This window comes from Trematomus bernacchii, unplaced genomic scaffold (genome assembly GCF_902827165.1).
Source record: "Trematomus bernacchii unplaced genomic scaffold, fTreBer1.1, whole genome shotgun sequence".
In the NCBI taxonomy this organism is placed as follows: Eukaryota; Metazoa; Chordata; class Actinopteri; order Perciformes; family Nototheniidae; genus Trematomus; species Trematomus bernacchii.
The window spans coordinates 2066830-2072921 of record NW_022988066.1 but is presented as its reverse complement, the minus strand read 5'-3'; the positions used below and the strand labels follow the sequence as shown (position 1 = coordinate 2072921).

Sequence of the window (6092 nt, the reverse complement as noted above, 5' to 3'; positions counted from 1 at the left end):
CAGCAGTTGAGTAACTGATAAACATGAGGTCCACTTTGATAGTAGAAACAGTTGAAAATCAATAAGGGGGTAACATGTTTGATTAACTTTGGAGCATAAAGTTGAATGACCAGTTCAAAATGACTGTCAAATAACTATCTGCATTTATGTTGTTTTTAAATGTGACAACTGGTTCTTCTTTTCTTGTTTGGGAAATGTTACTAATGTTTAATTATTATTCTGAACCTGCACATAATCAATAATACTGAACATGCACACTAAGTCCTAAGGTAAAAACTGTTGAGTAATACTTGGCAGGGATTTTTTAAGTTTCAACAGTGGGGAGTTTTCACATTTGAAAGTCTGAAGAAAAAAACGGTTAGTCTGTGAATCTTTATTTTATTCTGGGAATTTTATAACTGTACAATTTCTTTCAGATATTCAAATCATTTTATGGATCAGTTTATTTGTGATTTGATTTGGGATTTTGCAACTATATTGAAATAAATAACAATTCAAGAATTAGCTATATACTAAAAGAAGGATGCCATTGTTTGATGGATATACTTATATTCTTTTCACATACAGGTTAAGGTTTAGGGTAAGGCATAAGGAACATTCGGGCTGGCAATGAGAAGAAATCGTCCGGTTACGTATACTGATAATAAAACAAGACAATCACATTCATTAAAAGGCCACATCTTTTCATTTGACATTTATCAGTTGGCCAGATTTATGTCAAAAGTTCAAAGCTGGCTTAAATTGTTGTTTTTGCACCTTTAAAGGTTAGACACCATTGTTTGGTCTCACATCTCTTATGAGTTTACACCTAACAGGAAAGTAAGAAAAGTAAATGACTCTGTCTACAACTGCTATTGTAGAGTAAGCTTATCTCTCTACAATTTGACATAAAGTCTTCATGCTTCCATTCATTATTGATAAGCCCCATACCACTATAGAGCCATGGCGTGTCTTTGTTCTGGATGTCAGGAGTCCTACTATTTGGAAACAAACAAAGTTGTTTGATTAGTAATAATGAAACTAGGCCACGCCAGAAAGCAAATTGTCCTTGCTGACCAACAGCAGATCTAATCTCGTAGAAGGCCTATCTCTCTAATTATTAAACCGATACCAGAGAGATTGATGCTTTGGAAAACACAATCAATCCAGGTTTCTACTGAGAAAGGTGGTTTGTGTTGCAAAATTCAATATAAAGAATTGAATGGAAAAATGAAAAAAAGTCTGAAAATAACATTTCATTTGAAATGTAGATAAACAACATAAAGACATGCACAGAGTAAAAAGTTGGAGAGATAAGGAGCTGTTCCTGATTGGAGGAAATGGGACACGTGACCGTGCTCATTTACGTGTGGACAGGCAGGTGAGCGTGGGAGAAAATAGTTTGAGCTATGTCGCGAACACACCAGCACCTGACGGGATTAAGAGTCCTGTCGCTTTGCCAGAGCATCTTCCTTTGAACCAGGAGTCACCACAGGCCGTCGGTCCGCTCACCTGGACGGACGCTCAGTAACCGGAAGGTAACTCCCTCTGAATGTATCCATTATCCCCTAAAAAACGTCAACACTTAACCTACGAGTCGAGCCTCTTATTATACATCCATGGTCGAGCCCATACGAAACATGTTCCGAGCCTCTTCTCGAGTTACAGAGCCTTAAGGGACTACTTTATGTCTGTACTTTTCAGCGGTTTACCTGGGCTGAGAGCACCGGTTAAACAGGTGCAGCAGGACCTCCTGCATTCCGCCGTGCGCAGACATACATCCGCCTGTACCACTATCAAACTTCAGTGGGTGTGTCCGTGTGTTTAGTTTATCAAGGATTAGGAAGGAAATGGACCTTTGTCATAGTTTGTTCACACGTTAACAATGATTTATAGCTATAACGTGAAAGGATGTAAGGATCTTAAATTACAAGTTTATTACTTTTTCGGTTCGGACCAGGCCTGCGTTTCACTTCGGTTAAATGGATTCCTTGCGTCCCTCACTTGCGTCGTTTCCCTGCGACTAGTCCCTCCCACCAGGGAAGCATGGAGAGACGCAAGGAAACCACGAGAAGCAGGGAAATGAGTTTTAAGAGCAATGGGACGTCCTTTCCTCCGGAGCGTCACGTGAAGCGACGTCCGTTTGTGATGACGCTGCACAGCTGATCGTCTGACAGCAGCCAGCTCTGTCCCCGTTATTGTCACAAACACCCCCGCCTCTGTTAGTACACATTTACTGACACAAACATTTGTATCATCTGTTGTAGACCCAAATAAATCAAATCAAATAAGAACTAATTCTCAAAAAAGATAAACGCCATTCTTAAAATGTATAAACGAACAATAGTTGGATTAATATTGATTAGAGTGCACAATAGAAATAAAATAATTGAGAGAAGAAAAAGAGATATGTTATCTATCAAAACCCAGTTAGATTAACATTCATTGGATTGCACACTTTGTCTGTTTGTGTGGATATGTAGCAAATTAACATGTTAAATAGCACTTAATGACTGACTGAATGGAAATGACAATAAATGAACATGTAAAACGGAAAAAGCGATCATGAAAATGTTTCCAATAAATGAATAAAATAATTTTTTACCACTTTGTTGTTCAGATATATCACATATTTGTAACTGAATGATGCATGAATTGAAACAAAACACAGTATGAACTGAGGAGTGAGTCCCGTGAGTTTCATGTGTTTTCTTCACTCCGCTGGGAAACTGCTCTCATGTCAAGAAGCATCAGATCAGTGCATGCGCTGCATCGTCCAATCAGTGAGCGATACACAGTAAGGGGGCGGGGCGAGTGTCTGAGGATTTCATCGAAGGATGGTCTGGTGGTTCCTCGATTATAGCTCCTCCATTATCGCTCCTCGCTCCTCCGGCAAAAATAAGGCCATTGGGACGCTACTCAAGATGGCACAGACAAATCAACTTCCGGTGAGACCGAGACCGAGGAGCGAGGAAATGAAAAATAAGAGAAGTGAAACGCAGCCCAGGATGTTTCCTGTAGTTTAAGTGTTCTCTGTACATACATTTACCAGGCAACATATTCATTTAATTTGACGCGTTAAAACTTAAAATGTGAAGGTTGAGGTTATTTTTTTAGCTCAGGCACAATAATGGTGTACTTTATTTTAATTATTTGTTTGCATACTAGTTTGCGTTAACATATAACATATAACAGTTATTTTGTATTACAAAATAACTTATTGCAGCACTAGTATGCAAACGCATACATGATTGTATTCTTTATTCTTTGGTCTAGGAACATTTAGAAATGACTGAGAAATCAAAATCGCAGCATCACAGAGAGAGCCTCACACTAATCTTAAATAGTTGTGAAAAGCCTCAAAACTAATTTGATATGTATTTACATGGAAAAGAAGCATCATATTTGACTACCTGTAAAAGTGCATTTTTTGTGAGCAAAAAAAGTGACTGAAATGGTTTTTGATTTTTAAAATATTAACATTTATCTGTTAGTAGGTTAACAGAATAATTGTTAAGCTGCAATGCTTTTTCTAAATCCACATTTCTTATTTGTGTTTACCCTTGCTAACCTCAAGCGTATAGGATGTGTTGTTGGCCTTTTGTAGGCAATACACTAGCTGAACAGAAACTACAACAGCCCTAAGGAATGTAATGTAATCCAAAACAACAGCACTGCTGCAATACTGCCTGTGAAACATTAACTTTATTGTGTGTTTTAGAAGAGAAGTGTTCACCTGTGGTTTCAAGTATTTACTTCCTGGAGTTGTTTTATTGGACTTAATAATATTAAAGGTTTAACGTACATGGGACAAGAGTTGTTTTGTAGCCCGACTATTTTAGATGCTGTCTTTGATCTTTTGACTAAGTCGTTACAGTGACATATTTGCACCTCTTCAACATTTAGCTGTCTTGCAGTCAGTGTTTAGAATAGAAGCCCGAAACAAGAATATTTACTTACCGTTTGCTTTTATAACTCTTGGTCATTGAACTGTGTTTTTAGTCTTTCTCTGAGCTTTAACTGTCTGCACCACACCAAATAAAGTCAATGTGTGCACTTGAGATGATGGTCTATCCCCCTTCTCATCCAAACACATGCTTAACCTTTCTTTTCTCCACAATGCGTGGGAATAAAACACGATTTGACATGAACTTGCTATTACTAAATGGGGACTGACTGTGATGACACCCATTTGTTCAATGCCTGATTTGCTTTCTTTCTTATTTTTCAGATTCCTCTCTTTTGTTTCCATCTTAACAGTGTTGGTCCAGATGTAAGGGCACAGGCCTCAGACCTGATCAGTACTTCCTCATCGCCAGGTAGGTTTTTTTTAGGACTTCACACTGTTGGATGATCTCATCCCTGTATACCTGTTTGGGGATCATTTCATTTAAAGGGTCGGTTATTTCCTAGAAGGTTTCTTGGAAAGGAGTAATGTATCTTTGTACTAATAGAGTGGTGCAGTGACGCATCCTAAAACCCGGAAGTAAGTTCCTTCCGGTTCCCTCGACAAAATAGCAATGCAATTTCTTCATAGGATTTTGGAAAATAGCTCGAAATAAGGTCTGTGGAGACGGATCACGTTTTGTTCAGTCGGATAATCTCCACATGTCTACCCTACTTTTATAGATTTATGATCGATAGAACCGGAAGATACCCATGCGCAGCTTACTTCCGGGTTTTAGGACGCGTCACTGCACCACTCTATAATAAGGAAAATAAGTCTGTATCACACTGGATAAGTATGGATCATGATTTAAAAAATAGGTTTGAACAGCGATTAATTTCCATTCTGGGACAATCATCAATATCCTCAAAAAAGCTGTCTATCTCAATCAAGGAAGTGAAAATACAACTTGCTTTTAAGCATTCATCATGTAGGGCTCGTCCAATATTGCTATTTAAAAAAGGTATTTATTCTTAATTTATGAATTACGAATACCATATTAAGGATTTTAAGACAAGCTATGAGATATTTTTACAGTATGTTTTCATCTTTTTATCATATTTTGATGATTTAACAGTATCAACAATTGTGACACTTTAAAATCTTTCCATTTGCCTACTTGTAGACAAATTATACATCATTACTTCTTCAGTTGACCTACTAAATAACACAAATATAGGTTATGCTTTAATTGGAAGCTACCAATTGAACACCTCCAGTATCAAATTGCTAAGTTCTATCCAGGAAACGGTTTGGATATTGCGCACAAAATCATTTCCTAGACTTTATTTAACATGCTGAATGAAACCAATCAATAGTTTGATTTGTAGTTATACATTGACTGACCACCGTGATTCCCTCCCCAGCTGTCTGTCACCATGGTGATGCAGGTGTTGATGGCCCCTGCTGTGTCCGTCCTGGTTTCCACCGTGCTGTCGCTGCTCAGCCTGGCTCTGCTGCTGCTGCTGTGTGTCATCAGGAAGAAAAGGAGGATGGAGGGAACATACAGGCCCAGTGCGGAGGAGAGGAAACAGACGGGATCGGGCGAAAAACCAAGCCTGCCTCTCCCGTTGCCGAAAGAGGAACGCCTCATATGACAGACGTTTGGAGATGGACCCACCCTCTGTCCCTGTGTATCCTGTGGATCCAATCCTCCTGTTCTCTGACGTCTCTGTGCTGCGCTCCTCTAGAATGATCTATGTTTGCCTTTGGCGCCAGAAAATCTTCAAAAACACTATTTGTGCTGCACGTTTTTCTTCTTGGGGACAACAAATACATAGATCAGACTTTCAATCAAATCCCCCGACTCACTGCATGGGAAGGGAAAATATGTGTCATCTCAGATCCTGTTGTATTGCTTCATAAAAATCCCTCACTCCCTTTGTTTTGCCGGATAAGAAACATGAGCTGAAGTATATTTTGTATTGTCGAGAAATGAGTATATTTTACTGTACTGTGTGTTCTGTGTATTTATATCTAAAACATTTAGTGTTTTACACTATTTCCAGTTATGAAGGATATTGATTCAAATGATTACTGTGATGCACTTTTATGTCAAGCTCTAAGAAGCTCAATTTCTCTAAATCAGTATGTGTGGTACGCGAGGTGTTCTATTAATAAACCAGGTATGAATACCTTTTTTTACCCAAGTCTTTGAATATTGAAG

General features: G+C 38.5%; 1 long non-coding RNA gene across 1 annotated transcript; it reads left to right on the top strand.

Moving 5' to 3' along the window:
* Positions 1 to 44: 44 nt before the first annotated feature.
* On the top strand, positions 45 to 6070 carry LOC117474616. The gene is made up of 3 exons (XR_004555109.1): positions 45 to 1517; positions 4211 to 4298; positions 5293 to 6070. It is a non-coding gene; the product is annotated as an uncharacterized LOC117474616 (long non-coding RNA).
* The last annotated feature ends 22 nt before the right edge of the window (positions 6071 to 6092 follow it).